The sequence below is a fragment of the Physella acuta genome, unplaced genomic scaffold (assembly GCF_028476545.2).
Source record: "Physella acuta isolate Inbredline_101_S28 unplaced genomic scaffold, ASM2847654v3 ptg000454l, whole genome shotgun sequence".
NCBI lineage: Eukaryota > Metazoa > Mollusca > Gastropoda > Physidae > Physella > Physella acuta.
In genome coordinates this window covers 509914-520244 of record NW_026731973.1, presented here as the reverse complement: position 1 = coordinate 520244, position 10331 = coordinate 509914, and positions in this window count along the sequence as shown.

The following is a 10331-nucleotide window of genomic DNA, read 5'->3' as shown; positions in this document are numbered from 1 at the left end:
TAATACATGTTTAATTTGCTACGTTGTACATTTGATTCTATAATTTTAAATATAAGGTGTTTTATTTTTGGTGTATCGCTGTGTAGGCCTATTCATCTTTATGTGTTTAGAATTTTAGGAGTTGCATTTTTTTGCATCCCTCAGACGTGTTAACTATAGCGTCAGTTTATCTTGACATGTTCGCTTAAGTAGTTAATGTTAGTAAAAGTATCAAATCTATTATTATGTGATCCACGCTTTTCTTTAGTATTATCTAAATATAATTGTAGAATTAAATATTTAAAGAAAATCATGTACTTTCAACTTTTTTGCGCATTATTAGATAAAAGTTTGTTATTAAAATGTATTTTTTTTTCTTAAACACACTATTTACAATTTAAATACAGGTTAATCAGTAGTGTTTACCATATTGCCCTTAGTACACACGGATATTTGTAACCATTTGTTGAATTGGTTAAGGGTTTGGTTTTCAGGCTTTGTACAGGCGAGTGGGAAAACTGTTAACCATTGAGAGAAGCTTCATATTTTATTAATAACTGAATCGGAAATGTTATTGCTGTGATGATGTCTGGAATCAATTACAATCAGCAAGATATTTTACTATCAACACATAAGAAGTCATATTGTGTTAATCTCCCAAACTCCTGCTCTTCACGTTTAGGTTTGATCCATTCTGGAATCCAATTAGCCGACTTAAAGTGAAATCTTATTTTCAATTTACCATTTAATTTATTGACATTCTGTCTACCAGCACCACTGCTTATTTAAGATGTTATTTGTCAATTTTGTATAGTCTCATTACCAGTGAAGGATTCTTTTGGGGCTTTTCAGATTTTTCCTTTTGTTTGACCTAACATTTCTAATTCTGTTTGTTTTGGTTTTCTTGAAAAAAAATGCTGTTGACGTATACATTTGTTTACATATATTTACTTCGCTTTTGTGCTGTGGTGTCAATATTTTAACCTGTGTCAAACATGTATTATATTGTTAAAATATAAAGCTATTTTACATAGTATATACTCATACATTCTTATAATATTTAATGTTTTCATTGTGAAGGCAGTCTGGAGGAAAGAAATATCTCAGAAAGCAAATTGTGTCAGAAAATAGAGTAATTATTGCACGAAATCGGACAGGTAATGTAGCTGATTTATAAGGATTCGAAGCCTAGGTTTCTGATATTTAAAATGGTTAACTGTTTTCATTTAAAATATACTCGAATAAAATTACAGTTTTAAAAAAAATGTCAATATAAAGAAAATACATTTCTAAAGAAAATATATAAAAATAATTTTATTTAAAAATATTATTTTTGTGAGTTACCACGTTGTGTTTCTATTTATTTTTAAATTTATTTGGGAAAGTAGTAGCTAATTATTTCCCTTAGGTTAAACATATTGCAAATAAGTATCGGCCCATTATTTTTAAAACAATTAAACTCAGCGTGCATTAAGGTAAAGTGTTTCGTTTTAATGTTATGATACTGTGTACTATGAAATAAGTCATTCCGACTACAACTGGATTTGAGGGAAGCTTGTTCTGATTGATAATGCGCCGTTTCAGTTATTTTGACCACATTGTATTCATTAGAAAATTTTTAAATATGTTTTTCTACTTGAGGTCTGTTAACAGCCGAAAACTAAAACTAAAGTACCGCTAGAGTTAGGTACACTACATTGTTGAATGCGCAGGTTTCTTTCAAGTTTTGAATGGATTACGGCTTTCAACTTTTGAATGGTTTACGGCAATCAGAATTGAAGTTTTACTCAAAGTCCGTCGTAACACAATAACTTGAGAACTGTTATAGTTGCGTAGACGAAACTTCATAAATGAGTAAATGATCGTATTATTAAAGTTTCATGTCACTTCTGATATACTGAAACGAATATTTTACTTGATATATAGTTTCAAATTATAAAATACCGAATAACAAGTTATTCTTTTTGAGTTAGCAAGTATGTTGTGAGGGTTTTGTGGGATTATGATTGTGTATGTTGGTATGGCTTAATGTTTACTGTAACACACATCCACTCCGGTGATCGTGTCGTGTTATCGTCTTCTTTAAAATGTAGCCTGGCACATTTTTGTGACGACAACAAACACGCCATGTCCAATCCAAGGTAAAACTACAATGTTCGTTATGTACACATCAATCTAACTACAACTACCACTCGACTTCTCCCTACACACTCTCCTGGCAAACACTAATACTATCTACATTTACGCTGTCTACACTTCATGGTGTCACCTCCACCCGCTTGTTATAATTGTTGAATTCTACTTAAAAGACCTATTTAACTTTGCTTATTTAGTAATTGAACTGGCAAAAAAAAAACCATTTTTCTTTTGTAAATTTTGCCTTTTTTGCCTTGGTGTCACCCCCTAAATGGTGTCACCCGGTGCGACACCCCCCGCCGCACCGCTCTCGTTACGGCTCTGGGTGCAATTATTGTTGTTGTGGGCATTCGTATTATGCTACGTACAGACTGTTTCAAATAGTCTATGGCTAGTATTACATCGGGTATACTGATACTAAGTGGAATAAAAAGTGCATTGACATTGTATTTGTACGTGGGTCTTCAATGCACGTCTACTAGTAGCGAACTAAAAGGAGGTGAACAAAAACAAATACGGTATTTTATAAATGCTTATAGTAAGAGAAAATCACTAAACAAAATATATATATTCATTAAAAATGTATCATTTTAATTTTCACATTATTTGACTTTGGCTTTTCTTTTAATTTTAACATCATTAAAAAAAATAATAAAACAATAGTTGTTTGTTTCCCTTAAGTTAAATACTTTACATATTAGTATAGACCATTCCGTTCTTAAATATTATCGAGGCCCTCAACCCTTATAAATATATTCGCGTTTTTAAAACCCTTGTTGTATAACATAAAAATATATTTGTTGATAATTTAAACTTCGTATTTTCTGTATGGGAATTTTTGTTCCAAAGCAGCAGGTATATCATTTAAAATGTAGCTCCAAATTAGGCGCCGAAAATTGAAAGTGTTGCCGTTAATACGCTTTAAGTAGAAATAATGCTGTTAACGGCTGAACACATGATTATAACGATATCGTTGTTATTCTAACATGTGAACATACACTGTTTTATTAAAACAAACTTTTTTTTTACATGTAGTGTTTTTGATCAGGTAAAATCGATATCTACTTATTTAAATGAATGTGTGAATATTAAACATTTAAATTTAACTTCATAATTGAATTTTTATTTTACAGTATAACCGTGTCTCCGGTTAATACAGGATAAGCTAGATGTTTGTGATACAAATCCATTTCGGCTTCTGACAAAAACAAAATATATATACAATATTTAAAAATAAACTTTTGCTATTGTTTGTTTTAGGAATAAGCTAAGTTATAAAACATAAAACAAAACATTTCGGCTTCTGACCAAAAAAAAAATATATATATAAAATATTTAAAAATAAACGTATAAACTTTTGTTGTTGTTTATTTTAACAGAATAGAAGATTATGAATGAAATGTTTATTAGGCTTTAAAATATAAGAGTTATCCCGTCAGTCGTGTGTTCGCTTTAGTATTACATCATCGGCTGTGAGGACTGATACAGATTTACAATAATAATATTTATTTCTTACTTGTAGCCTACTTTCATTCATTTAAGATGGCTTACATATACATAGATCTAATACAAAACGGCTAAATAAAAAAAAATTAAAAAAATAAAAAAACCTGAAAATGCAAATGTGTAATTAAATGATGATTCAAGGAATTTTTTTTCCTCAACGTGGTGGGCTGAGTGGGGGGGGGGGGGGGGGGGGGGTACGGGGTGGAATTTAGGTTTTTAAGTAGAGCTGAATTAATTTTGGGATTACCGAGAATGAAAATGATACAAATTGTTAGCAATCGGAAAAGGAATGTTATTACAATGAGACACATTAAAGCAAACATTATTTCCTTGCAAACATAAATATCTATACAATCCTCAAATTTTTTATATTTTTTACAAGCTTTTATTTAACTCACTTCCTCTGTCGTCGCAAGTCTGTCGTCAGTCTAGATCGAAACGCAGAAGTGAAAATTCGGAAACTTCTACTTGATCGATACGATTCACATTTGACACGTGGGTCAAGACATGAAGACAATGCCATCTGAAATTAAATTTGACTTGATTGGATGCCTAATTAATTTTTTATGAATTAATTAAAATTTTGACCGAATTAGTAGGCAAGTCTAGCCAACCACACCACACGCGTCATCACGTTCAATAGCTGCGCCATCACGGTACGTTCAATAGCTGCGCCATACGTTCAGTAGGCGCGCAATGGTTTTTAGTCACGTAACTCTATTGTAAATAAAACATGTAAAGTACTGAAAAAAAAATTCATAAAAAACGTTTTAATAACAAGCTTTTATGTAATAATGCACCAGTGTTTTTTCCAGACTTTTTTCTCCGGGGGGGCACTTGAAATCTTCGGGGGGGCGGTAAACTATCTTCGGGGGGGCGGACACTGTTAAAAGTATATATTTTCTATATAAATTATATAAATTTCATTTCGTTCGGGGGGGCGGTAAAAATTTTTCGGGGGGGCTTTGCCCCCCCGAAGAGATGCCTGGAAGAAACTCTGTAATGCACTAAAAAGTAGAAAATAAATTATAGACTAATATTTAAATAACTATAAAGAAAAGCGTGGGTGTCTTCCTTAACATTAGTAAAGGTATCCAATAGATACTAAAGTGAACCACGCTTTTCTTTATAGTTATTTAAATAGTAGTCTATAATTTATTTTCTACTTTTTAGTGCATTATTACATAAAAGCTTGTTATTAAAACTTTTTTTATGAATTTTTTTAAAACTGGGATGGAATTGTTGAGTAAGCAGACAATTTGGAAGTCAAAAAATTAAGTTTTCAATTCAGTTACTGGTTACAATTTAAAGTTTTTATTCTTTAGGTATTTAAAAATCTACAACAAAAATAACGTTCACATAGTTTTTGCCATGCGTATTTTGGAATTATTAGCTCTCATAAATTTTTCATTGAACTTTTAAATTATTACATACCTTTTTTGCTTAATACAGTTTGGTAAATTCTATTTATTACTTCCCTTTGTTAATAACTTTATGTAAATGAAAGCAACATAGTAAACTTTGATTTCTCTTTCATAAAAGATTAAATTATTAGATTTAACAAAAACCTGGAATTATGTCACCAAACTATAAAATTACCTGTTTTTATTTTAATGTTTAGTTTGGAAGGGGGTGAGAGAGGTGCAATGCTATTTGTTAGATGATAAACAACACAAAGAATCACAGATAGACTAAAAATATCCGTAGTGTTTATTGTGCTCCACTCTGGTTGGTGTCCAGATGACAAAAGGCCATTTAACAATCTGTTCAGTAGTTCACCAAATATCAACAGGGGGCAGTACTAAAATATTACTAGAAGAAATGGCTGACATAGTTACCCGTCTTGTCTATTTTAACAAATTACATAAAAATTTTAACTTACCAATCGTTTTGAGATTATAAAAAAAATAATGAGTTGAAAAAAATATAATTTATTTCGTTTCTGCGCCCGTTTCTAAAAGTTTCGAACTGTGTTTGTAGAGAGTAATTATGTCCTATGTGAAGCTGGACCTTTAAAGGTCTAAGTAAAAATGACATAACTGGTGTTCAATTTAAATCCGCGCTAAAGAGTATGGTTTCTAGACAAAAATGACACAACTTTCCGACATAAATGTCCTGATCAACAAAACACATAGGGCCGACAAGAGGCAACTCGATTAAAAGATCCCCAAGTAAAATATTACCTCAAACTGGCCCCTTAGCTTAGCTTATTATTTGAAGTGTATTAGACTGGAGCTCAGGTAGTGAAATTGTTTAACGGAGGACTACTTGTCGCGGTGCTAACACACTGAAATAAACCGTTTTATCCCATATTTTTTCAATGTATTTTGGCTAAAATTTCTTTTTTCTAAATAGCCTTCTGTATATATTTTAAAAGTAAGAAAAAAAATATAAATCATCTTTATTTCCCGAGTTGCTAAATGACAACCGCCACCCCTCCCCACTTTTTTTTCTGCAAAATCAATAACAATAGACGCATCACCTCACTTAGTTCAACGCGAGAAGAAGCCGAGCAATTGGGACTGTTGGAATCCCACATGTTTACATTTAAAAATAAAAGAGTTTTTTTTTAAATTTTATTTTTAAATGTTTGACACACCAAGAAAACATACGACGAATTGCTCACTGACTCAGATGTTGATGACAGCAAGGTGACTTGTAAAAAGGGGAGACCACACAAGTTATCCCCCAATACTGGGTAAAGGGAAGTAATAAACACATGTAAACCCTATACACTAGCTCAATTAACAACCCTTGCTACGCCTGCATATACAAAGCTATATACGCAATACCACATGCATTACAGCAATATACATCTCAGAATTACACCAAGACCTTATGCAACCGCAAGTACCCCCTCCCTCTTTCATTAAAAAGGAAAAACAATTAATGCAGGGCCAGGTAAGTCCACTCCCTCCTTTTGTTCTCAATTTGCACTCAATGCTATTTAAAACACCCACGCATACAATGTGATTTTGTTGATGCATTAAAATATTAAAAAAAAAATAATCATATGGAATCTATAATGCCTTTTTTTAGCAGCAGAGTCAGGCATGAAATCAGGACTGTCTCGTTTATTTACACCTGTACCATAATATGTTATTTGTTTTTAATGTATGCATACATTTTGCGCCCAATGTACTTTTTATACAATATTTGATAACTAGAGCCAACTCTGTTGAGCTGAGAGAAAAAAAAATGTGTTGCACTTTCTTATCCGCTTTAATCTTTTAAAGTGTCAACCCCATATCCCCTTGTTCTATAGTCTAAAAAAAAAGCCTGAAACCAAACAGGACACCAGAGCTGTCTTCTTTATTTTAGTTTATCCCTTCCCCCAATTAGTTTTATACTATTTATCACATGATCTATGTTTCTCTGTTTCTTGTGATGTTTAACTTTAAGTTTATAAAAATCTATGTTATTTTTCAAAATAAAAAAGAGAGGACTTTGGTAGGTAGTAGGTGTAAATTAGTAGGTTGAATGATTTATGCAAAGATAAAACAGGCAATGGAACATCACTACTATCTTGGGTGGTTTTATGAAGAAAGGGTAGCTACATTCTATAGGCCTTAATAAATTGCATGTGTTATTTAATAATACTTTTGACGAACGAATTAGACAGCTCATTAAAAAAATAATTTTGCAACATCCCAAGATAACAAATTGATTTCGGAAAACAACAGGAATAAAATGTCAATCTAATCAAACATCAAGTGATACTCTGACAAACAAGAATTAGTTTCGCCGGTATATACATTACTATACACTTGGGCCCAAACCTAACCCCTATCTATATCTTATCGAGGTTCAAGCACACCACTAGGTGTTTATCTGCGCTCTTTAGTTTTTCTTTAAGGCAGGAATGCAACTACACCGGGCTATGCACAAACTTACACAGTAGAAGCAAACTAAATAGTAATACGTTTCCTTATCAGTTATATACTTATTTATTATGTGTGAGGTATGGATTGGTTATGGGTCAGTCGCTAAGATGTTGGTGTCTGATTTACGATTGATGCTGCGACAAAAATTTGAAAACGCTGCGTCAGAAATTTATACATTTGGCCCGGTATTCGACATTTGACGGTAGTGATTTTAAATCGTGAGATTTCTTTATTAAAATTTGAATCCCTTCATACTATAGCGAGAAATATAAAAAAAAAGTGGTCAGACGAATGTGTACATTATGGATTATTATGTACAACTGATCTTGATGAGGGTAAGCGTCCTAACTGTGTGGTCTGCAATGTCAAGTTGAGCATTTCTAGCCTCTAGATTCCGCAAAACTAAGAAACACGGAAATAGAAAATACGAGAACACAACGCTCGCTGAATTCTTGGAGAAGCCGCGCGTTTCTAAACTGGTGTCTGTAAGGCAACAACAGAAGTCACATTGATTTGCAGTAAATATTATTTACTAAGTTTTTGTCTCTGTGTGACAATCATATGTTAGTAGTTATGTTTTAAACACAGTGATTTTGATGGACATCTTATTTTGTGCACCCGGAGAATATAAACCTGTTTGAATTTTTAAAAAATACTAAAGAAACGTACATGTGTTTATTTTTAAAATGTCGGAGAAATTCACATACTTTTATGTTATATGAAAAAGGGAAGTAAAAAGCTAATATTTTTTCCAAAAGGCGACACAGTCAAAGAAATTTATGAAAAAAATCCCCACCCTTATTTATCTCCAGTGTTGTAAAACCGCAATAACTTAATATTTTCAAACTGAATTATTGTTTAACATTATATTATAAAATATAAACAGTTTATATTCTTCTCTAGAGGTAATTGTAAAAACCTCAGTTTTCTCACAGAATGCCTTTAGTTAGATGCAAACATTCAGGTTTTTCATCGTTACCTTGGCCGTTACTTAACTTTGCGACAAGTATTTTTTCGATTTATTTTAGATCTACCTTCTTAAAAAAAAGGAAATGAATTAACCTTATGTCGTAATGTAGACCTCATTACAAGGGATAAATATGGCTACAAATCATTTTAACAAAACCCGATTATAACATCTGGAGAGAATCACCCATTAGCGTAATATGAAATATGTTTGTAAAACTAAATTATTTTTAAAAAAAATGTATTATGGTAGACGTTTATGAATTTAGATAATTGAAATAAAAAGAAAAAAAAATTCTAAGTGTCACATTTTTCAATGGATGTCATACAACTGCTATATATCATTTTTACTTTCTCGTATACGAAGTGTAGAGGACGTATTGTAATAGGCGGGACTGGACATTATGCTATGTTCAAAATAAAAAAACAGTTATTGCACTTAAATAAATACAATTGCAAACCTCTACATTTTTAGCGTGTAACAAAATATATAAAGATAATACATGCACTTTAACATCACGACTAATTTAGATGGTTTTATGAACAAAGGAGAGCAACATTCTATAGGCCTACATAAATAACATTTGTAATTTAACATTACTTCTGACGAACGCATTAGACAGCTTATTAAAAATAGCTTTAGAAATATTCATTCATTACTCGGAAAACAACAGCAATAAAGTGTCACCCTAATCAAGCATCAAGTGAGACTCTGACAAACAAGAATTAGTTTAGCCGGTACATACACTAGAATAGACGTGGGCCAAAACCTAACCCCCTAGGTGTTTATCTGCGCTCTTTAGTTTTCCTTTATTAAGGCAGGAATACAACTACACCGGGCTATGTCCAAACTAATACAGTTGAGATGGTGTGGACATGGAGATAAAAGGGAAACATTCTAAATGGAAACATATTTTTTCTTATAAGTTATATTATTTATATGCATGAGGTAGGTTTTGACTATGGGTGCGGCGCCAAGGTGTTGGTGTTTGTTTTTTGATTGATACAGTGATAGAAAGTTAAAAAAACGCAAGGTCAGAAATTTCCCAGCATTCGACTGTAGTGGTGGTACGCCGTGTGATTGCTTTCTCAATATTTAAACCCTTCATCTTACAACTAGAAAAATAAACAAATAACGAACAGATAAATAAATACAATAGGGATTGACACAAGCCAGCGCCCTAACTGCAATATCTTTAATGCAATGTCGAGCGATTCTAGACAAAAGTAAGAGAACACTTGGAGATAGAAAATACAAGAACACAACGTTCGCTGAATTCATGGTTAAGCCGTGCATTTCTAAACATTGATGTGCAGATAATATTATGTATAATGTTTTGCCTTTGTGTGATAATCATATGTTGGTAGATATATTTTGAACACAGTGATGTTGATGCAAGGTTTATTTTGTGCACCTTGAAAATATATACCTATGTTTGAGTTTAAAAAAAAAATGTTTACTTTAAAAAAGTTTAAAAACCACGATTGCATTGTTTGCAAGGAAAGTAACATGTGTTTATGTTGACGATATCTCTGTGTGCGGCTAAATTCAAATACGTCAAAGTAGTGGGTAAAAGGGAAGTAACAAGCAAATGTTTTTTAAACAGAAAATATATTAAAAATAATTCTATTAAAAAACAACGCCTCAGACTATTCATTATCTCATTGTTGCAAAATTGTATTACATTTTAATTAATATACCTAATACTTGTTTAAATGTATTTTAAAATTTGTAAATGGTTTATACTTTTTTATAGATTAATTTTGGAACCTTTATTTTCTTACACAGCAGCTCTTATATATCATAAACATTCGATTTGATTACCGCTCACACGTATCCTAATTTACTTGTAAAAATAT